This window comes from Physeter macrocephalus, chromosome 5, assembly GCF_002837175.3.
Source record: "Physeter macrocephalus isolate SW-GA chromosome 5, ASM283717v5, whole genome shotgun sequence".
NCBI lineage: Eukaryota > Metazoa > Chordata > Mammalia > Artiodactyla > Physeteridae > Physeter > Physeter macrocephalus.
Window position 1 is genome coordinate 101,921,780 of NC_041218.1, and position 23,202 is coordinate 101,944,981.

Below are 23,202 nucleotides of genomic sequence, written 5' to 3' on the forward strand. Positions count from 1 at the left end.
CTCTCACCGCTGCGGCCTCTCCCGTCGCGGAGCACAGGCTCCGGACGCGCAGGCTCAGCGGCCATGGCTCACGGGCCCAGCCGCTCCGCGGCACGTGGGATCCTCCCGGACCGGGGCGCGAACCCGCGTCCCCTGCTTCGGCAGGCGGACGCTCAGCCACTGCGCCACCAGGGAAGCCCTGCCTCCCTCTTTCTTATTTGAAGGGAGGAAATAGGAAACGTACGTGGAGAATCTCATCCGTTCTCATGTAGTTCCCATCCTGGGATTTTGGTTTGAAGGGACACGTGTCAGTGTGTCCACTTGATGATGATCTTTACTAAAGTAGGTGTTTGCAGTTCTTGATGTAAACATTAGTTTTCTCTGTACGGACAGGTTGCTTCCCCCCCACCTCCCCAGCCCCCAACCATCCCTTTTTCTCTGAGTTGGTACTTCTTATGCATTTTCATTTGCAAATTCATTCTAACTCAAGGTCCTTCCTCAGACATTTGCTGACTGCATTTCACAGCAGTGTGTGTAAAAACAGACAGTAGGGCTTGTAATCGATTCCCTGGACGAGAGGCTCTTTTCTGGCAGGAATGCAGAGAGTTGCTGCTTGACATTTGCTCCCCTGAACTGGGGAGCCCGCTCACCGCACCCCACGCCACAGCTCGCTTCCTGATGAAGAGTACAGTTTATGCAGTTTGTGTTAGTCAGTGTCTCCTTCCTGAGGACTTGTCCGTTTTTTTTTTACTAATGTATTGCCGTGAAGGACAGCAAGTGCCTGGCAAGAGAAGGCACTCTATGTATAAATGAGAAGATCGGGGTGCGGATTACACAGCTCTTAGTGGTGTCAGCCATAGATGGGGCTCATTGTGGTGGTCCCGGGAGGTGGGTTTGGGAGAGCCCCAGAGCACAGAGCTCTCGCTCGTTTTCTGGAGGACATTCTGGGGCCACGCCAGGTGGTCGGTGTCATTGCACTTCACGTGGCTCTAGGGGACATGGGAGGTGCAGGACACGCCTGGCTTCTGGACTGTCTTCCTAGTGGTTGCTGTTTTTAAAACTCAAGTTTCTGATATTGCATAGGGCTTTTGCTTTTGTTCTCTTAAACAAGCACATCTTCCAGACAATGAATGAAAAATAATTAATGGACTGTAGTTTTTAGGCCAGTATTAGATTGACAGAAAAATTAGACAAGTAGTATAGAGAGTTAACCTGTACCCATTTTCCTCCCTCGTAATTTCCCCTATTATTAATATCTTGCATTAGTGCGGTGCATTTGTTATACTTGATGAGCCAGTATTGATACATTATTAACCAAAGTCCATAATTTACATGGCGCTACACCTTCTAGGATTTGAACAAATGTATAGTGACACACATCCACCATTACAGTACCACAAAGGACAGTTTTTCGGCCCTAAAGCTTCTCCGTGCTCCACCATCTCATCTCTCTCCCAACACCTGGCATCCACCGATCTTTTTAGTGTCCCCATAGTTTGCCTTTTCCAGAATGTCACAAAGTTGGAATCGTACAGTATGCCTCCTTTTCAGATTGGCTTCTTTCATTTCGCAAATAGGTATTTAAGGTTCTTCCATATCTTTTCATGGCCTGACAGCTCGCTTCCTTTCATCGCTGGATTAGTATTTCATCGCGTGGAATACAGATAATGATTTGTCGAAGGCAGGAGCTCTGGTGGCTTGCACATTTCTCACCAGTGCGTCAAGCGTTTGGTGAAGCACCGGGACACAAGCCTGCACCGCGTGAGGACTGTACACAGGATAAAATTAACCACCGAGCTCCGTAACCACAGGGGCTCCTTGTCTGACTGCCAGCACCATGCTTTGTGCATCTGGGTGTAGCTCCCTACATTTCCAGAGACTGTTCCTGCTTCCTAAGAATTCTCAGTGTAAAGCGAAGCAACTATTAATTAGCTCAGCGATTCTGGACAGTGAGAGCGGCTGCTAAGCGTATGCTAGGTAGCGGGGAAGAAGATGGGGCGCCAGGAGAGGGGGCCCCTGTCCCAGACGAGAACGTGAGTCAGAATCCTGGTGGAGTAATAATAGGACCCAGACAAATGAATGACTGTATCATGTTCCGTAAGGAACTTTGTAAGATAAGCTGGAGAAGTATAAATAGTTGCCATGGCAAAAGGACCAAGGCTGCACTGCTGCCAGCCCCGACCCACAAGGACGATTAGTCAGATCCCTGGGGTTTCTCCTGCCATTACACATTTTTAGCAGACTCTTTGAGGATGGGGCCACGTGTGGTCCGCAGGGGGGCAGAGCCAGGACGCAGCCCGTGGGGGGCTGCATCCTGCTTGCGCGCTCCAGGATCTTGGCCTTCCAGAACTGCAGGCAGCAAGTCTGCCTCCTGCACCTGCCGACAGCCCTCTCTGCTCAGGGAGGGCCCCGCGTTCCCAGGAGGAGAAGCTGCCCTTTGTCGGCCCCTGTTCTGAGCTCTTACAACTTCCATTCCTCCGATGGGGAAACCAAGGCCCGGAGCCATCAGCGCCCAAGGGCCCATGGCCAGGAAGTGGTAGAGCAGAAGCCCCACCCAAGACGGACTCCAGAGCTGGGGCCTGTATCTCCACTGGGGCTGTTGTCCCGGGTGCCCGTAACTGTGTTTCTTCTGACGTGATCGCAGCTGAGGCCTCATCACGTTGGCCTGGGTGTCTTTCTGAATGTGCTCACATCTGCAGGGCCCCCCCGGGGGGGAGTCAAAGGGACTCCCTCCTTCCCGCTGTCTCATGCGCTAAGCTCCAGCCTAGAGTGAAATGTCCACATTTAGACTCTGGTTTTGGTTCCACTTATGGAAATAGTTCTAGAAAAGGCAATCTGTTTTGTAGCGAATGCGAGCCCTGAGCGTGTCTGTGAGGTCCTGGGGCAGCTGGAAGACCCCCAGGCCGAGCCCCCAGCTCCCTCTCCTGGCCCCCATTCCCCATGCTAGCCGGTGAGGAGGGGCTTTTGCCCTAGATCCGAAGTTCCTAGCCTGGGAGTCTGCTAGGTCTTCCAGATGAAAGATGAAGTCCTGTATTTATGAGCGATGGACATTTCTCTTGGGGAGAGGCTCCATGGATTTCATGACATTCTCTGAAAAGGATCCGGACTTTACAAAAGTGAACAAAAATCTGGACGCTGTAAACGCTAGGTCTTTTTTGTCTTGAGATGCGAAGTAAACGCTAGGTCTTTTTTGTCTTGAGATGCGAAGCTTTGTGTGAACGTGGTCAGAGGTGGTTTCCGGTGTGGGAGCCCCGCTTGGTCACGATGCTGAGTTTCTTCCTGAGAGAACCCACCTGTTTATCGCATTTCTTCTCCCTTTAGGTGGTGAGCCCCCGCTGTGCTCAAGTCCCCCTGGAACAGGTAAGTCCTTGGCGTTTCCTTGGGGCCCCTCCTGCTGTGCCCTCTTTGGGGAGTCTCCCGACCCCTCTGGGACCCTCTCTCTCTGTTTGAGCTCTAGCTTTTGTTCACAGAGCTCTGTAGGGACCCTGGACCACCTTGCAGTAGCTGTTTGCACACTTTCCTTAAGATGAGCGAATCATGCACTCCTTTGTAAGAACTGCCTTTCCGATCAGTGATAATCACTTCAGGGATTCATTTCCCGGAGCCTGAGTTTCCCCTGCTGTATTGCAAAGATGCTCCTTGTCCATTTTCTTAGTGATAGAGGTGTGGGCAAAGCACCTGTGTCCAGGGTGTCTGTGCGGAGGGCGCGATGCAGTGGCTTTGGAGCAGGCTGCTCTGACCGATGCCAGCTTTCTATCAGATTGAAGGTAAACTCCGTGATAACACTTCCACTTTGGCAGATCTTTATTGTTGTCTGCTTTTTAAAAGGATACGTTCTTTGAATGTCACTGTGCCTCTGGGTGTTTTCTTTGCCCCCCTGCCTCCTTGCCCCCTTGGAGGGGGTTAAGCCTGGTGTTAATGACTTAGTAGCAGCTTGCGGGACACCTGGCTCAGCGCCTCCGGGACAACAGGATGCCGACAGCCCTCTTACTGCAGAATCGGAAGTGACTCCCTGTGCGGGGAGTGTGTGCCTTTCCCAGCCTCACCTGTGAGGAGGGGAGACAGGTGTGCCCCGGTGCCTTCTCCAGGTTGTCTACTAGGTGCGTCCTCTGTGCTTCCCAGGCTGGACGCAGCACCTTGCCCTTGGCCCCGGTTTCGCCATATACAGAATCCAAAGTCCTGGTGGGGATTTCTCCCACCTTCCTGCTTCCTGTGCCTCCGATGGCACAGGTGCCCTGCACCCGATGAAGCTATGCTCTGTGGGAGTCTTTGCCGGGCAAGGCACCTCTATGACCACCTGGGGTGTTTGGGACCCAGGAATCAAGGAATCTTCACGTGGTTGTCATGTTCTGAACCCTTGGCTGTTTGCCCCGATGCTCGTTTTTCTAGGCCTTTTCTGGTAGCAGATCCTCTGTTTATTGCGATGGCTTAAAAAGTGGGTGTGAAGTTCGACTAAAAATGGCAGGCAGTGGGGCTGAGGAAAAGGTCTGGGAGACAAACCTCCCTTTGCAAATGTTAACTGAGCGGGTGAAACGTGCAAGCAGGCTCCGAGTTTCCTGGAAGCCAGTGTATAAAGGAAACCACATTATTGGCATGTGCCTTATCAGCAAGGAGGGAAAAGGCAAATCAGTGGAGAAAGTGCCACGCGGGAAGTTACGCAGGGTGTTGACTGCGTCTGGGACAGGTTGCACAGAAACGCTCCAGCCTGTGCCCAGATTGAGATGAATTATTGTTTTAGAGGGACATCGGATACAAGCTTTGAAGGGCAGCTTATCAAACCCGTGGGCATTATGTGGCTGTGCCCACTGGCGTGGCATTTAGAAACAGACAAGGGTACCCAATACTTTATTTCCTGTTCGGGGCCTACTTGTGGGACTTCCATGGAACGTGGTCTACTGGGCTGCGCAGCGGGTGCATCACTGTTTTTCTAGGTAACCATGATCGTTAGTGATGGGAGAGGCAGTCAGGCTCTCTAAGACTGGGTCGCGTGTATGTTCTAGATGCTTCTGTAGATCTACGGGCACGTTCACTTGCATGTATAGCACAGAATATGGCAGTGATTCAGGTCGGGGTCCCGCGCAGGCTGTGACAACAGGAGAGCCGAGTGACCTTGGACTGAGCCCTCTTGCTTCTGGGCTCCACTTCCCTCTTCTGTACAGTGGGGATACTACCCCCTTCCTTGCAGCTCGCTGATAAGGATGGGATGAAATAACGTGTGAAGATTCTTCACTCCGGCTCTGGCACAAGGAAAGTACACAGCGAGGGGGGAAAAAGCCTTATTTGTTGTTCAGTGAATTCAAGAGGGCGGTAACAGGTCTCAGTTCCCTCAGCCTTTGCTGTTTGTGTTTTGTTTTTGATTGTTGTCCTCTTGCCGTCTGCTGGGAGAGAACCAGTTTGATCGGTTCCAGAGCGTGCCCTCTGCTGCGGGAGGGTGATGGCACCTTGACAGGCACCTCTAAGACCTCGATTCATGTCATCCCTCATTTGGAGGCTTAGAGGAGCTCAATAAGCCCATGGAAAAGAGCCTGTGGTCAGGATGCAGGTGGCGTGAGAGCCTCCAGCTGGTGGCCGGTGGATTGATTGCAGGATCTTTCCACAGCACAGGCCTCATGGAGCTCTGAACTTGGCCTGACAGCTTTCTGTTGACGTCGGGGCAGTGTTGTTTGTTTTTCCATCTTATCTTTGCCTTTCCAGTGCTACCCAAGGGAGTGGATTCATATCAGGGCACCAACGGAAACTCTTTCCCAGGTGCCAGCGTAGCTTTCGCTGGGACGCTGTGAGTCCACGTGTATGAGTCGCACCCACGGGCAGCACACAGCCCCCTCCCCCGAGCATCCAGCCCTACGGAAGCCCCGCGCTGCTTTGCGTCGGAGAGGTGCATTCTCTTCAGAGCAGCCGCCGTCCTTGAAAGAGGCCGTGTCTCTGCCTTTCGGGGCCACGTGCCGGAGGCGGTCAGGGCAGTGCCCGGCCTCTGCTGAGGACGCAGGTGCAGGCCCTCACCTGGCGGCCGGCACGCACACACCCATTGTTTTGCTGGGCCATTGTGGTCTCTCCCACTGGAGAAGAGGTCGTGTAAGAATAGCTTCTGAAATTTGAGTCAGCTATTTACTGAACTCAGATGGCTTTATTTCTCCTTGTTTAATTAAAGTGAAGGCAATGGGTGGTTTCTGTCAAAGGTGACCTTAGGAATCAGATTACACTGTCTGAGGCTGGAGTTTCCAACCTGGGTTCTGACAGCTACACCTTTGTATTTGCGTGTATGTACGCGCGTGCAAGTGCGTGTGTGTGCGTGTGTGTGCGTGTGTGTGTGTGTGTTTGTGTGTGTGTGTGTGTTGGGACTTTGTTCAATATCGTTTGCTGAAACTCACAAAGTCAGAGGAAGTGGTGATGAATGATGAGGTTAACACGAGGACAGCGTGACTGTTTAGGACACATGCCCATGACCATGCGCTGTCAGTGTCACATTTCCCACCAGTGGCTGCACGACAGCTTCTCTCAAAAGTATGGAATTATTTCAGAAAGAATGCCTACCAAATTGGATAATTGGAAGTTTGAGATAGAGGGAAAGGAATCTACTCTGATGATATTCCCTTTATTTTATTGCAGTTAGGTAACAACTACACATTTCAAGGTTTCTAGCTGTCAGATATTGATTTGTAAAGAAGTGTTTACTGCAGCTCATGGAACCTTGGTCCCTCCTGCTGTGCTGGCTCCTTTCCACAGCAGGCTCTCTGTACGAATTTCATGTCCTCGTCCATAAGTGCAGGTATTTGATTGGATGCTGGTTATTCCTGCTTATAGGTTGTTTCCACCCCAATAGTAAACCCTCAGAAGCACAGACATGGATCTGCCTACCGCAGCAGAGTCTTAGCTGAGTGATAGATAGATGCCGTTTTCTGAAAGTCACAAACACATGTACACGTGTGTATGCACACGCATGCTGGGTCGCACAGCTGCCCCTTCAGGGGCTGTATATCTCATAAGAACATATTCGACCAGAATCACAACGATATGAATCTGTTTCAGGCCAACAGAGACTTGCAAATTTCCTTGCTCTTTAACCTCTCTGATCTTTAGGAAGTAGAGTAGAGAAAAGTCTCAAGAATCCTGTTGGATCAAAGTCCAAGTCTGCCACTCGGTCAAGAGAACCAAACTTAACATCTGCGTTTTTGGAAAAAGCTGGGTGAGACCCAGAAATAAAAGGATAAACGATGCTGCATTGCCAGAGTTTAACCTTGAAACTACGTCATCTAGTAGCTGTGCTCCAAGTGACCTGTCTGCACAGGGATGGGTCACCTGAGGAGCCCCATGGAGGATCACTGAAGGGGCCTGTGGAGACTGACAGGCTCAGTGAGGATGGGAGAAGCATGGCCAGCACACCTGGACTCGGGGGGCTGGGGCACATGCCCAAGAGCTAGAAATGGAGGGACAGGGGTGAGGCCAGAGCTTGTGGCACCATCGCCACCGGAGAGGCGGGGCGTTCTCGCCCTGCGGTGCCGCTGCAGGGTCTGCGTCTGCTCGCGGAGAGCCTCGCGCCCTATTTCCCCAGCTCCTGCACCCGAGTGGGGCCACACGCTGGCCGCTCCCGCGTGTTCTCGGCAAGTACGGATGGACAGGAGTGCCCGGGGATTTACAGCCTGGGGGAAGAGCGAGGGGCGTTGAGGAAAAGCTGAACAACCGAGTTGAGATGCGGCCCGGGGGCTCCCTGTTCCCGCGCTTCCCGTGCACTGGCGATCTAGACGCCCACCAGCCCCTCCAGGGCATCTCAGGGCCGGGCTCCTGGGCCGGGTTGGTGACTTCGTTACTTCATTCCTCAGTTGCTCGTTTGTTGTACGTTTCTCCGTTCAGAGTCCTTCGTGAAGGTTGGGGAGCTGGACTGGCATTAAGTCAGGGCGAGCCCACAGAGGGACTGGGAAGACCCGCTTCCATCCCTTCCAGGAATCGGCAGGACCCAGGCCAGACTGCTCAGAGCCCGGCCGGTTCGCGTTCCGGGAAGGGGGCCCTGACCTTTGCCCGGCCTCTGGCTGCAGCTGCCCTCAGCACCTCTCCTAAACGCGGCCCTGGGCCATCCCCACAGCTGGCTGTGGGTCAGCACCTCTCCTAAACGCGGCCCTGGGCCATCCCCACAGCTGGCTGTGGGTCAGCACCTCTCCTAAACGCGGCCCTGGGCCATCCCCACAGCTGGCTGTGGGCTCCCGTAGATTTCCAGGAAGGAGGTACTTGCCTCCAGCCTTTCCTTACCCCAGGCCAGACTCGGGTCTACACTAGCTTGGATTTCACCGTTCCCTCCCTCACCTGAAATAAGATCCAGGCCCCTGGCTTTTTTCACCTTTGGGGGTAGAATTGTCAGGATTTCTGGGCAGGTGGCCCGGTGCAGAGGCCCGGGCAGCGTTTGCAGTTCCTTAGTGGGAACTCCAGGTCGGCCATCAGGAGCCTTTCCTTAAGTTTCAGTTCAGGGACCTTCTGAGAAAGACGGACAAAACCCTCCGCAAATTAAGAAAATCCCCCACCATAAGCCCACCCCCTTTGTAGCTGGGGTGTGAAAGCTGGTGGCCGCGTGCTGTTGCTGGCCCGCCTGCGGGTGTGACGAGAAGGCTGCGGGGGACACGTGAGCCCAGGGTCAGCTTGCATCCAGGGCAGCACGGAGCCCGGCTAAGGATTAAAACCCACCCCAGCCGCAGGCGGTCGCGGCGGCGATTGCTTCCCTGGGTCTCTTCCCGTCCTTGTGTCACACGTCGGCATCCCCTGCACATCCACCGCCAGGTGTGGCGCACGCGGCGTGGCAGCTCCAACCACTCCGGCTCCGGCTGCTCATCACCCACGCCCATCCCCGTCCTGGGCCGCCGCGCCCAGCGCTCTGGGGTGACAGCGGTCAGCTCGCCAGGGCCCGCAGCTCCCAGCGCGACAGCTCCTCTCCCGGGGAAGGGCCTTGGGAAATGTTTTCAAGGAACGACTGGGGTGTCCCCAGGTCCGAAGGCTGGAAGTCTGCAGTGGATAAGAGAACTCAAGTTGAGTGTTGTGTCTTTTCTCTTATGACGCTGGTTCCACAGCAGTCACAGGTTTTAAGTGAGGGAGGGATGCTCGAAGGCAGTGGTTCTGTGTGATCGGTGGTGGGAACAGCAGTAACTATTGAAGGAGAAAAACAACTGCTTATTTTTTTAATGCCCCGGATTGGGACGAAGGAGAAGCATCATATTGCCGTAGCCCTTGAACTACCTGAGCGTATTTTTCACCTGCAAGAGGAGTACTCCTTAAAAAAAGCGCGCAGCGGCAAACGCCCCCAAGTTTAAGTCTCTGCCCGGGAGCAATGGCAGGGGGAGCGAGTGACCCTGCCTGTCATTTTGGGAGCCCAGGGGTGTGGAGTCAGATTCTTCTCCAAGTTCTATATGCCCTAGGGCCCTCCACCCCGGCCCTCTCCTGGGACCCAAGGAACGTAGGGACACAGGGGCCTGTCTCCGGAACTGGGTCTGGAGAGCAGGTGTGGAGCTGAGGATAGGGGCCCCTGAGCGCAGACATTTCCCGGATCGGCGTTGTAACAGCTGTTAGCTTTGTGGCTTTGAGACATCATTTTCTGACCTATGCGACAGACTTTAAAAAGCACTTACTTAAACGAGCAACAAAACTTTGTTAGTTACCCTTGATGGAATGTTAGGGAACCGACTTGTGAACTTGGCGAAGAGAAGAAATCAGCATTTAACCTTCTCTTCTTGTACGAACTGTACCTCAGAGTTAAAAATAGATGAAGGGAGGAAGTTTTATTTGGTGAGGAATTCCGGCTAACAAATGTTGAGAAAGTGTTAGAGTTAGAATAGGCCATGTTTCAGACCACTAATAACTAAACAGCTGGCTCTAGGCTGTAACCTTCTGTAACCTCCTTCTTCACAAAAGGAAGCTGGTGGGGTCATGTGGGCCTCATGTGAAGGACAGGCTGTCTCTTGGCCGAGTGCCTACCAGAAATCAAACCAGAATCACACCAAGCCCAGACCCACCCACAGCTTACCGGAAATACAGGGCCAGAGCGATCTGAAAAATATTTCCAGAGGGGTCAGCAAAATCCAGAATGGGGAAATTCTACTGGGTAAAGATGACCCCCAGTTGTTTTCAAATACACTGCGAGAAGGGAGGGGGAACCTGAGCTCCTCCAAGGAAATGAAGAGACAGATTAAATAAACATTGTTAAGACTTGATGTGGGTCCTGATTGAAACCATCAGACTGTGAAAAAACCAAACCAAAACAAAACAAAACTTGTGAGACAGGGACACTTGAACGTTGATTCCATAGTTGTGTACAAACATGATTTCATATTTGCTTTACGTTAAGGAATATATTGCTAACGATACTGCTATTTTGTTGTATTTTTTTTTAAAGTCTTCATTCTAAAGATACTGAAATACTTATCAGATGAAGTGATGTGATGTCTGGGTTTGGCTTTACAGTGATCCAGTGAGGAGCTGTGGGGGTTGGAAGCTGGGGGTACCTGAAGCTCAGGCCCCTGGTCTCCACATCCCGGGGTTATAGTGCAGGATGCAGGTAGTATAGGCACAGAGCTCAGGGTGGGCTGGTGGGGGAGGCCCAGTGGCCAGTAACTTTTTCATCATATGAATCGCCCACCATGTTTCGAGATCCGCTGCCAGCTCCCCATCCTCCCTAGTTATCTTCCAGTACCTGAGGGCTCAAGGCTTGCCCGCCAGCGGCCAGTGTGGCCTCCAGACTAGTTGGCATCTGGAAGGACACTGTGTCTGCTTGATGAAATGCTTCACCGAAGACCTTCTGAGTTCATCAGCACATGACCCAGAGGGGATACATTGTTTTCTAAAATGGCAATGTTTGCTTCATAAAAGCCCTTTTAAAACAATCACTCTAAGTGAAGTTAGTTTCAAACTAGCCAAGTGCATTCTTAACTCTTCTCTTTGGGAAGATCATACATCTTCCTCCCCAGAGGGATTGACTTCAATATGATTTGCTCGTGGCCGAGGTCCAGACGTGGAGTGAGCACAGATTTAGACTCAATGTGACAAAGGACTTTGGAAAATGAAGAGTTAAAAATGGACTTGGAGGTGTGTGAGGCGGTGAGCTCCCTGTCCTTGGGGATATTCAAGTAGAGGCTGACAACCCTGCTGCGGTGGTCATCCCGAATGTGACTGGGAGATTGGGGGACTGAGCGAGAACGACGGCGAGGGTTGCTTTAGCGAAGCCAGCGGGGTGTGTGGTAACAAGGTCTTAGTCCAAAGCAAGCAATGCACAGATAGTTTATTTGGTCAGTGGTTCTCAAAGTGTGATCTCAGAACAGCAACAGCATAAATCTGGGAACTTAGAAACGCAAATCCTCTGGTCCCACCCCTGACCCCAGACCTCTCTTTTCCTAAGCCTGCCGAGGGACTGTGCTGCCAGCTGAAGTTTGAGCACCTGCTCTACAAGGAGACGTCTCCCAGGGGTGCGGCCACGCTGAGCGGGCCTGGCGGGCTGTGCGAGCTGTACGAGCTGTACGTGGGGACGACTGAGGACGCTGGCTGCAGCCTGGGGGGACGGAGAGGGGGCGGGGCTGGGCTGCCTCACCGAGACCCCTTCCTCCTGGGAACAGCCTCTCGCCTCCTGATGCCCTTCTCCTCTCCCTCCTGCGTAGACGATGCTGTAGTCCTTTTGTCTGTGTTCTAGAACACAGAGCCAGCTTCTTCGGCGTCTCTGGCGAGAAAACGCTCCAAGCGGCTCAGTGCGTGGCGTCGGAAGTCCTCAGGTGGAAACAAAGCTCCGGCAGAGAGAGGGCGTGTCTTTAGAAGGAAGCGTGGCAGCGTCAACCTGTCAGCCTCTACCTTCCAAAGAGGAAGGAGAACTCCAGGGCTTAGCTTCCCAAGGAGCATAAGGCACCCTTGGTATAAAAAAATGATATCACGTAAACTTACAACTGTGACTGGATCAGACTGTGATTATGATTCTTTTCATAACGTGATCGCGACAAATGTGGGGACTTTAGAATTGGGAAGTTTTCCAGATAGTTCTTAAGTGAGTCAAAGATTGAATCGTCAACAAATTTAAATAGATTAAATTACAGTCACACCTCATTGTTTGTGGATTTTATGTTTGCAAACTTGCCTGTTTACTAAAATTTATTTGTAATACACAAATCAACACTCACTGTGATTCTGGGAAATCACAGTGTGCAGAAGGGCAAAAATTTTGAGCTGCCTGTGGGCACGTCACCAGCTGATGTTGTACAAGGTGCCTTCTTGTTTCAGCCCTCAGACCAATAGTATCGATAAACAGGTGTCCTTTTCAAGGTATATTTCTTTTAGTGCCACGTTTTTTGCATTTTTTTCTTTTTGTTGGTGATTTCTGTTTACAATGGCTGGTGCTCATAGGAACAGGAAGGCCAGCCAGTGTCATGGTGACTTTTTAGAACATGACAACCTTGAATGAACTACAACTGATCAGTTTTTTTTTTTTTTTATTATAAATTTATTTATTTATTTTTGGCCGCGTTGGGTGTTCGTTGCTGTGCACGGGCTTTCTCTAGTTGCGGCGAGCGGGGGCTACTCTTCGTCGCGGTGTGCAGGTTTCTCATTGCGGTGGCTTCTCTTGTGTGGAGCACGGGCTCTAGGCGCGTGGGCTTCAGTAGCTGTGGCTCGTGGGCTCTATAGAGCACAGGCTCAGTAGCTGTGGCGCATGGGCTTAGTTGCTCCGTGGCATGTGGGATCTTCACAGACCAGGGCTCCAACCTGTGTCCCCTGCATTGGCAGGTGGATTCTTAACCACTGCGCCACCAGGGGAGTCCCCAGTTGATTAGTTATTGATTAGGGGTCCTCAGACCTTTTCCCCTGACTTGCCCATCAGAAAGAAGAGACCCTAGCCCACTTCCCAGCTGCCTCCCCACGAGCCTGCAGTGGGCAGTTCTCATACAAACCTGAGAGGCGGGCAGGAGGAGAGGCCAAGCTGGGAGGAATCCGCGGTGGAGGGCTGAGTGGTCTTGGCTTTTGGGGTGCTAGGGTACGGGAAGTTGGCGGCCCACCGTGGCGAGAGCTGGGACCCTCTTATACACTTGGCATAAACAGGTTTGGGAGCAGACATGGTGGCCTCTGGGCTGAGGCCCAGCGTTGCTTCCCACTGGCTGGGTGACCTTTGGGCACGTGGTCCTCAGCTCCCTTTTGGCAAAGTGGGGATGGTAAGGGTTCCCGGCTCGGGGGGCCGCCATATGGGTCACGAGGGAGAGTGCAAGGAAGACACTAGGATGGGTCTGGGCTCGAATAGGGTCTGGGATATGTGGCTTTCACCATTTCCCTTCTCCATAGAATAACAGTAATGAGGAGGATAGTCACATGCCATCGATTTGCTTTCCCATTCAGTCAAACCTGTCTTTAGAAATGATCAGAATGTGTAGGTGGTTCTTGTATTGACCTGTCAGTTAACCCGCAGAATCCTGGCCGTGACTCACTTTAGTAGTTAACTGTGTCGACACAGACAGCAGTCGCCGTGTGTCTCTGGTGTATTGATAGCCCTGTCTGTGAGTTCAGTCCAGTGGCTGAGGCTCCCCTGTCCTGTTTTTGCATAACGTACACCCACAGTGAGTCCCCTAAACTTCCCTCCAAGTGTTATGAAAGCTTAAGGAGACTTAGGAGATGATCTGACCACATCAGTCCTCTGGGTTTGCCCTGGGTTTTACACAACCTGGTTAGGTCAAGAGTTCTGATGACTGTGCCTTTCCGGAGACGTGCACACCCACCCGTGTTTGTGGGGACCGAGCCGGCCTAAGACAGAAACCGGAGCCCCTCAGCTCGGGGCCTCCATTGCGTCTGGCCTGGAAGGAGACCCCACGTGGTTTCCTCCAGAGCGGACCCCTCCAAACCCCGGCCATCCTTCCGGGGACAGGGCAGTGAGAGCCTCCCACAGCCCTCCCCGTGGTCCTCTATGGGAAGAAATGAAATGTCCTTGTTACGGAATAATTGATAAAAAATAAAAGAATGCCTCTTTAGATGTCATTATAAAATGGGCCTACATGAATCTCCCTCTCAATTTAAGGAACATATCCGACCATTTCATAAAATGAAGTCCACCAGACAGCCTCCAGGGCAGACAGCTGGGGAGGGGAGAGCGGTTCTGAAGTGGGGGATGGGGCTCTGGTTCTCGGCTGCTCCTGGCCCAGCACTGGCTGTCCTTCCTCCTGTAGCTCCGGGTGTCCAGTGAGCAAGTTGAGTCCAGCCTCAGACAGGTTGGGCCACCTGTTCAGCCACGGTTTTCCCCACGGTCTGACGTGTGTCCAGCCACCACCTCCTTTTTCCTCTTGGCCTCCTGGAAACTCGGAGCCCAAGGAGCATGACAGTTCAGGAGCTAATGGAGGTATTATGGCGCCTGCTTCTTCTTTCTGGTCCAGCTATGCTCTTTGACTTTGTTTGTGTGTTTGTTTCTTGGTTTTGTGCCAATTAAAAAGGACAGAAGGAGGGCAGGCGGGTGGGTGGGCACGCACCTGTTAGGTTCTGGGACACCTGCCTTCCCAGGAACCCCAGCAAGTTTCCTGGGGGGACTTAGGAGGATGGGGAGCGGCGCTGGACTTGCCCCTGCTGCACCCCAGGGAGGTGGGACTCGGCAGTGCCAGCAGGACACAGCCCCCTGCTCTGTGTGGTCCTTCCTGGTCCCTCTCTGGTGCCTGCAGGGCCCTGGCAGGCAGTCCTCAGCCAGAGCCCGTGTCCCTGCCCTGAGCGCAGGCCTGCGTGCTGTCACTGAGGCCTCCGCTCCGCTGTGGGGCCGGGGCCCCTGGCTCCTGTGCTGCAGCCCTGAGACCGCTCTGCCAGCCGCCCCTCCTGTCAGCACTCCTCCGCCTGCATCAGGCCAGTGGCAGGGAGGGAGCAAGGCGCGAGGCGGGAGCTGCTTCTGCAAGGAGAAGCTGGCCGGGCCCCTCTGCAGCACAGTGAGTTCCTCCCCAGAGGGATCTGCAGGGCCTCCGCTTGCACTTGGCACCGAGTCTGTCCCTGGCGTCTCTCCTCTGTTTGCCCCTGTCCTCGCTTGGTGGCGATGGGGCAGTGAAAGTTACATGGAGCACGGAGCCCTGACCCTGGCCGCCGCCCTCTGCTTCCTGGGGGCGGCCACTGCCCGAGCTGAGGACCTGTGCCCACCGACCCCTCTGGGGACATCAGACTTGATTGTGAAAGCACTGTCTCCACCCTCCTGCCCTGGGGACGCCTCCCTCCCTTCCTTCATCAGCCTCGGGGTTCCATATGGTTCAGACCAGCCTACGCAGCTCAGAATTCTGAGTATTTGGTGACGAATTAGCACAGACATAATCTCAGCGTGAACAAAACCTTGCTTCTCATAGTGGAGCTTGGGGGTTACCTTAGTTTCCTAACTTAAGAGGGGTGTGTACTTTCTAGCCATTCATCGTAATCGCTGCTCACCTGTAGCAGTATTAAGAAGAGAATTCTTAAGGTGGGCAGTTCTGATAATGAACTTGTTTTCTGGTATTCTCGTTCTGGAAGGGAACGGTGTCCTGCTGGCTGTCTGACTTTGGGAAGATTTCTTTCCCAGAGTCTTATTTCTCTGAACGGTGCTGCGGTCCTGGGTGGTTACTGTGTGTGGTGTGGGCTTGTGGGGAAGTTGCGTTTCAGGGGCCAATCCCTGCCCGGTGCCCAAATACAAGGATTGAGTGCAAAGCTGATATTTATTTAGCACTTATTACTGCTAGGTTTAGCTCTGCACGTGTTTCCTTATGTAATCCTCCCAATACGTCCACTTTCCAGATGAGAAAACTGAGTAACGGAGAGGTAATTTCTGAAGGTCAGACAGCTGGGGCCTCACCTAGGCGTTAGGATTCCAAAGCAGGCGCACATCACCCCTGGCCCTGCCATCCGGGCGGTGAGTGAATGAATGAATGAGTGAACAAATGAATGCCTTTATATTTGAACTGGATGTGGGTAGCTGTTGCCTTTCAATTTTCTTTTAAATTTATTTTATTTATTTATTTTTTTTTTATTATTTATTTTTTTTTTTTTTGGTGGCTCTGCCCCGCAGCAAGCGGGATCTTAGTTCCCTGATCCGGGATCGAACCCATACCCCCTGCAGTGGAAGCGTGGAGTCTTAACCACCGGACCACCAGGGAGGTCCCTCAATAAGTTTTTAAATGTACTTTTAACTCCATTTTCCTGGAGAAACAGACACAGAAGGTACAGAGATGTTTCGGCTGATCTCCTTAATGGAGCCCCCTCCCCAGTCCCCAGGCTGGCGGTGACATTTGTGCACTGCCACCAAGCCCCATGCTTCCTTGTGAATCTGGCTCTGGTTATGCAATGTGCCTTTGGTTCCTTTTTATAAGACCTTTCACAACGCAAGTTTCGGGGCTGGTCAGCGTGGCTGGGGGCAGCACACAGGTCCGGCAACGCTGGGGAAGCTGGCATCCTTGATGTGTCCTCAGGCCCTGCCAAGTTCCCGGTATGGCATTCACTAAAGGCCTTTCTTTCTTTGCTCTTCACCCGAAAGCCAGAGGGGGCGAGGGGGGCGTGGGAAGCAGGGGTGCAGCCTTCATCTGCTCCAGCCCAGGGATTCCGGTGCCACCCTTCACCCCGTCAGCAGGAGCGGGGAGTGAGCTGGTGAGAGCTGCGACCAGCTCCCCGCCGTGGTCGGCAGTGTGCCTGGAGAGGAAGGCCTCCGCTCCGGTTCCTCGTCTTGCGGGGGTCTCGGCAGACGCTTCCACAGGGTGATCTGGAGGATCCTGTTGGTGAGAACGTGTGTGTCACCGTAGCCAGTACCTGGGTGGGCGCAGCGTGAGAGTCCCACCCAGCCAGTGAGCAGAACCCACATTTGACGGTCTGTGGGGACAGGCTGTACTTTATGGTCACTGGGTTGTCTGAAGTTGGTGCTTCACCACCTGGCTGTTCAATGGAAAATTTCTTCCTAATAAGCAACCACCCCCTTTTCATTGCTTCCATATGTTATAACCTTGTGGCGGCGTAGAGAGTTGCTACTCTTCAGCTGCTATTCTTTTAGATGATGAGTCTGTTTAAGCAACTTAAATAGTAAATGTACCCCATTTATTTTTGTTATCCTAAAAACAAAGCTAGCTAGATATCCGTTACTGAAATGTAAAACAGTATCCCCCTGCCTCTCAAAATGGCCAGATCACCCCTCTGCCTCTTTGAAATTAGTGCTTGGTTTATTCCTTCTTTCATCCTGCAGACCTCTGTGTTTTGCTGCCTGCTGCCTTCAGCACACCGCTCCCAGGGCTCAGCTGCATCTGGGAGCCAGCAGCCAGTGCCTCTGCTGCGTCTTCAAGGGGGGAATGTAGAGCTTAGACAAGAATTCACACCCTGGTTATTTCTGTGTGGTTGAGGTCAGTGCGGTCGAGAAGACCAAGGTAGACAGAACATGCGTACGGGGCCCCTTTGCTGGGGAGATGACATCTGAGCTGAGAGCTGCAGGTGGGGCTTGAATAAGTGCGTGCAGAGCATGTGCAAAGGCCCTGGGGCAGGAGGGAGCGAATATGTCGGGAGAACTGAAAGGAGGGCTGCGAGGTGAGGATGGAGAGTGAGGGAGACTCCATGAGGTAGGCTGCTGGGTTGGGGCTCGCCCAGGGCCTCCTGAGCCAGGCCAGTCCCCACCCTTCACCCTGTGGCAAGGGGACATGAGAACACCGCATTAGCATCAACCCCTGCAACACAGGCTTGATTTGTCCACCGTGTGTGTGTGTGTGTGTGTGTGTGTGTGTGTGTGTGTGTGTCTAAGTGTGCTTGTGAGAGAGACGGCTGCTGCTGTGTCTTCACGGGGAGGTGTCCGTGGCCTCCCCTCCTCTGCCGACATGCATTCGCCGACCACTGAGTGGCTCTCATTAAGGCACTGCTCTCTCCGTTCTCATTTTCCTTTCACCCCATTTCTTGCTCTCCCAGAAAACACATGAGAATATGTCGCTGTAAATGCTAAGAATGCATTTACTCTGTGCTGGGCCCTGTTCTAGGCCTGTGACAGGCCTTTGCTGCTTTAACCCCACAGCAGCCTTGCAGAGGAGGTTGCTGCAGTTATCAGCCCATTTTATGGGTAAGGAGCACAAGGCACAGAGAGGGTGTGCTGCCTGCTCAAGGTCACACAGCCGGAGCATTCAGGGTTCTTTTACCTGTCCTTAGAGGCCTTCCTCTGAAGGAGAGCAGGGCCTGGTAATGCAGGGACAGCCTGTGTGGCTAACCCTGGCCTTGGATCAGCTGGCTGTCCCTGTGTGGCCCTGCCTTCACAGCCGCCAGGGCTGGAAGAGGGACTCTGGGAGATGCCCGGAGGGTGGCCGTGGTGAGGAGTGCGGGCATGGCTCTAGCCCAGGCCGCACTGCTTACCTGCTGTGTAGTGGGGCTTGCTCCGAATTTCTTCCCCTCCGCTTTCCTGCCCTTTGCGTTGGAGGGTGACGGGGCACACGGCCCATAGCAGCTGTTGTCTCTGCACCCCGAATCCGATCCCTCACGTAAACCTTTCAGGTTGTCCCCTAGGCTCTGCTGGGCCCTTGGCGATGCGGCGTTGGTGCTGTGTCATTGCCGCATTGGATTTGTTAAGCACCACTTTTCGTAGAAGCCTATAGGAAGCCAGTGACCCGCCTCGCGTGGATGATTATTGGAGACACGGAGCCTGGAGTCCTTTGGCCCGGACACGGTTGCTGGCTGTGACTGCAGCACCCTCCTCCGAAGCCTTCGACGGCACATTGTGCATCCAGAGTAAGGTCTTCAGGGTGTTTGTTTACTGTCATGCTTCGACTACATCTTTTCCTTAAAAAAGTATAAGATACAAGGGCCCCTAGTAATTCTTAGCGTCCTGTCAGGGTAGCAGAGGTTCGGGTGTAGATTTGAGGTGGTGCAGGATGTTTACTGAGCCAAGTAAGCCTCAGGTCAGCTGGGGGCCCAGGGGCTCGGAGCCCCACCCGCCCTGGGGAGCCAGTGGCTCCTGGGAGGTGGTGTTGCCCAGTGGATGAGGATCCCGCCTCCCCCTCCGGCCCATACACCACGCACGTCTGTGAGCGCAGGGGACCACCTGCCCGCCGGGCACCGTGGGTGCCTGTCTTTACTGAGCCCGGGCGGGGCCCGCAGGGTGTGCGCCCAGGGAGCAGCAGCCCTCCCACTCTGGACATGTGCTTTGGCCTTCATCCCCAGCGAGCTTCCAGTAGCCTTTTCACTCCGGTAGTCCCCGCCAGGACCCCAGGACCCCACTGTTCTCTCCCTGTGTTGTTTGGAAGTGCGTGGCTGTCCCGCGTCTGCTTCCAAACGGTGGAGTGCCTGTCTGAACCCCAGCCTTCCTTCCAGCGGTCTGCCCTCTTAGAAAGGCACAGTTACCAGTGGCAAAGCATTTCTCTCCCAGCGATACTTGGGCCAGTGTCACCAAGTGGTCTGGACTGAGCTACCCCTGGTCTTGGCGAATGGTGCACCAGTCTCTGTTCTCTCTTTTTAAAAAAAAAAAAATTAATTAATTAATTTATTTATTTATTTATTTTTGGCTGCATTGGGTCTTCGTTGCTGCGCGCGGGCTTTCTGTAGTTGCGGCGAGCGGGGGCTGCTCTTCATTGCGGTGCGCGGGCTTCTCATTGCAGTGGCTTCTCTCGTTGCGGAGCATGGGCTCTAGGTGCTTGGACTCGGTAGTTGTGGCACGTGGGCTCAGTAGTTGTGGCGCACAGGCTCTAGAGCGCAGGCTCGGTAGTTGTGGCTCACGGGCTTAGTTGCTCCGCGGCATGTGGGATCTTCCCGGACCAGGGCTCGAACCCGTGTCCCCTGCATTGGCAGGCGGATTCTTAACCACTGCGCCACCAGGGAAGCCCTCTCTGTTCTCTTTTAATAAAAGAAGTTTGTGTCGGCGTGCAAATGTCATGGTGGTCACCGTGCTCTCTTGAAAGATGGCCACATGACTGCAAAATTGCTACTGCTACGTCTATTTCAAATATACAAATAACCCCATTAGGAAAATAAATGAGTTTTAATAATTTGAAAAATATGTTAAACGAGAGAGCCCCCGGGCAGGTCATCTAATTCTTTATCTGGTGGATGGCTCACTCCTCTCTGTTTCGGATCCGTGGACTCGGGGTTTGCAGGGCTGCGCCAGACCTTCTAAGCGCTGGATCCAAAGCTGTCATTTTATCAGGGAGGCCAGTGACTTCATTGGGGTCCCAGGACTACATAGTGGTCTAAGCAGATGAGCTTTGGGCCTCAAGCAGCACCTTTAAGGAGAAGCAGCCCCTGGAGCAGCCCAGGCTTTGTGGGTTACCTTTCGTATGTTTAACCTTTAGCACGGATTCCGCCTGTGTCTCTTCCCTTTGCCCTTATTCTTCTTAGCACGTTTAGAAGTTGAGAGCAGTGATAAGCATGTGCCAAAGGGGACACAGGTGAAGGAGGCTGGGCAGGGCAGAAGCAGGTGGGGACGGTGCTGCATCGCCCTGGAGACCAGGAGGAACACGGGAGGTGCTGTGCTGCTCTCACCCGGGGCGCTGGCACAGGTCTACGGAGAGCGGTGGTGGCCTGCAGCCCTCAGCCGCCGAAGGCTCCCCAGGAAGGCTGGCGGACAGCTCTCTTCTTACAAAACAGCAAGAGAAAAGGCGTTTGCAGCAGAGATCTGGGGGCCGGGGGTCTGCAAGTAGAGAGGCTTCTTTAGACTTCCACGAGCTCAGGATGCAGGGTTTCTCATGAGCAAGGGACTGTCTTCAAGAAACTTTTGTACGTTGGTTCTCAGTTATTCTTAAGGCATGAAATATACTGTGGCGATAAAGGGAGACTTTGGCTTTTTAGCCCCAAAAGTAGATACATTCTTTGCTTCTAAGTAAAGACTCACAGAGACATCACATGTCACCTACCTTCCTGACAAGCACGGCGTTTGGGCACGGCCAGGCCCCTTCCACTGGGCGTGGGGCGCGCCCCTCGCTATCTGCTCACGGCAGAGCTCCCCGGGCAGCCGAGGGGCTTTCTATCCAGTGTATCCGGGGTCCCGCCCCCTGCGTATCCTCTGCTTGGTTCCAAACACAGCCCCAGAATGAAGTTTTCTCCCGTTGCAGGATTTCATGCACATCACATCTCAGAAACTGGCTTAGAAGTGGTGACTTGCTCACGGTTTCTCTATCCTCCTAGGCGTAGGGCTAGACTAGCTCCCCAGGGGAAAAACTCCTCTAACTTCACTGATTCCAGTCTGACCCAGGGATGGGCTGTGGACGGCCGGGGGCCGGGGGATCCAAAGAGTCCAGAATATTGGTGTCAGAAGTCGCTACTGCTTCTTAACTGTGTGATTCTAGACACCTAATCGTACTTCTGAATGCTTTTTCCCGAACCGTGAAGTGAGGATAATCACATCTCCGTCCTGGGGTTCCTGCTGGGAGCCAGGTGGCCGACCACGAGAGGGTCTGCTTTGTGACCTCGGTCACCTGTGGCCTCTTACAGGACAGCGCCGGTGGAACACTGCTGCCTTCCATAGTGAGCCCCGGGGGGCTGCGTGGTCCATGGACGCCGTCCCTGTCGCCCCAGGCACGGCTGGCTGCCGTGGGGTGCAGCGGCAGTGCGGCGAGGAGAGGAGGCGGGGGCTTTCTCTCCAGCCTCCCGGGGGCCCTGACTCGCCGGAGGGCCTCCCTTTTCATCCTAGAGATCCCCTCCTCTCCCTCCCCCTCCTGCGCCTGTTCTGGCTGCACTGGCTCCCTTGCTGGTCCCTGAGAGGCAGACAGTCCCACCGCAGGGCCTTGGCACTGGCCATGCCCCCCCGAGTGGCATCCCCTTCGTGTGACATCTCTCAGCCCACCCCCACGCTAGGCTGCTGCAGTGCCCTCCTCCCCGCGTGCTCCTCACCTGAGGAGTGGCCAGGAGCCTCACCGGCAGGCTGGGGTGAAGCTAGGTGACGGGGGCAGGTCCTGGAAAGCATAGAGGGCCTGCCTTCAAGGAGTTCCTTCCTTACTGACAAACTTACGCTTATGGATGGTGTCAGATTGTCCTAAACGGGTGTGTGTTACTTCAGTGTAAGGTGGCAAAGGCCACAGCTCAGGCTGCAGGTGAAACTGAGCAATGCTGGGAGGGTAGGCCGGGGCCTGGCCTTCTGATTGTATCGCTTGTACGTATGTATGTATTTGTTTAATTATCTTTCATGCGTGTATGTGTGTATGTATGTTTCTATCATCTATCTATCTCCCTAACCCTATCGTGTATCGATCACCTATCCAATCTATTTATCTACCTGTCTACCATCTAGCTATGTATTTATCATCTATCTAGCTTACATCCATCAGGCAAAGGGAAGGGCAGCTCAGGACTTGCTGGGGGTGAGGGCTGGCTCGGGCCCTCTGTGAAGCTGCTGAGCCTTGAGGCTGCTGCGGGGAGTGTGGCTGCTACCCTTCCAGGCCCACCCTCACTGCCCTCTTGGGGCCTGGTGTTTGCCGAGGCCCGGAAGCTGCCCAGCTCTGTGCCTTCTGGAGCAGGAAGTATCCCACGCTCCTGTGCTAATTCTGGGGGAATTACAGAGCAAAACTAAAACGGTTCTCTTGGACCTTCAAGTCAAGCCAGGAGAGAGTATGGAAGGGTGGGGCTTTTGGGGGAGTCTCTGTGGCCCCCTTGCAACTCAGCTTCTGTGCGTCAGGAATGACAAGGGACGTTCCCTCTCCGGCTACGCGGCGAGGCGGGGGCGGCCTGGTGGCGGGCAGCTTGGCCTGGTCATGCCAGTGCTTGGACGTCAGCAGGCGGGGCCGGTCCGCAGGGCCCCCGTGGCCTTCCCTCCCTTCAGGGTGTTGTCTTCTCTCCTGCTTTGCTTTGTCACGTGTGTTCACACAGACCGGAGTTTGCAGAGTGAAAATGCAGAGAAGTTTGTAAATACCGGAAGACAGAATCAGTCCCTTTGTGCTGGTTGATAGTTGAGAGCAGTGGTCTCCAGTCAGCCTGGAGTACTCATCCCCCAGGGCTGAGACCTACTTACGTTTAATTGTGATGGAGTGTAAGAGGATGCAGTACCTTGTGCTCATTTATTTATACATTATGTACGTGTCTCATATTGCAGATATGTTGTGTGCATTCCTCATACACACTCACAGGATGAAACAAAATGCAAACCGTTGCATGAATTGAAGGAACGGTACATGGCGCCGTGTGCCGTGTGTCTGCCGCCGGGGAGACACAGTGGTTCTCAGACACGGTGATGAGTGCAGTCACCTGGTTAGCTTAAAACCAGCTTCAAGCCGGCTGGTCGGGATTCTGATGCTCTGCCGAGACTGGTAGTCGAGTCCTAAGGGAGGTGAGGTCCTTGGGAGGAAGGACAGGCTGGAT

General features: G+C 53.6%; 1 protein-coding gene across 13 annotated transcripts in view; it reads left to right on the forward strand.

Annotated features, from left to right (window-relative positions):
- LOC102994922 (tensin-3) overlaps positions 1–23,202 on the forward strand; it is an 88,727-nt gene that overhangs the window by 27,275 nt on the left and 38,250 nt on the right. For 6 of the 13 annotated variants that reach the window (XM_055085116.1, XM_055085117.1, XM_028490258.2 and 3 more), the window contains one exon: positions 3,301–3,339. The exons of 5 other annotated variants lie outside the window; for them this stretch is intronic. The gene's annotated coding sequence lies outside the window, so the exon portion shown is untranslated. Of the gene's footprint in view, positions 1–3,300; positions 3,340–16,272; positions 16,391–18,228; positions 18,649–23,202 lie in introns of those variants that run through there. 2 more of the 13 variants (XM_028490263.2, XM_028490255.1) reach the window with 2 other exon arrangements.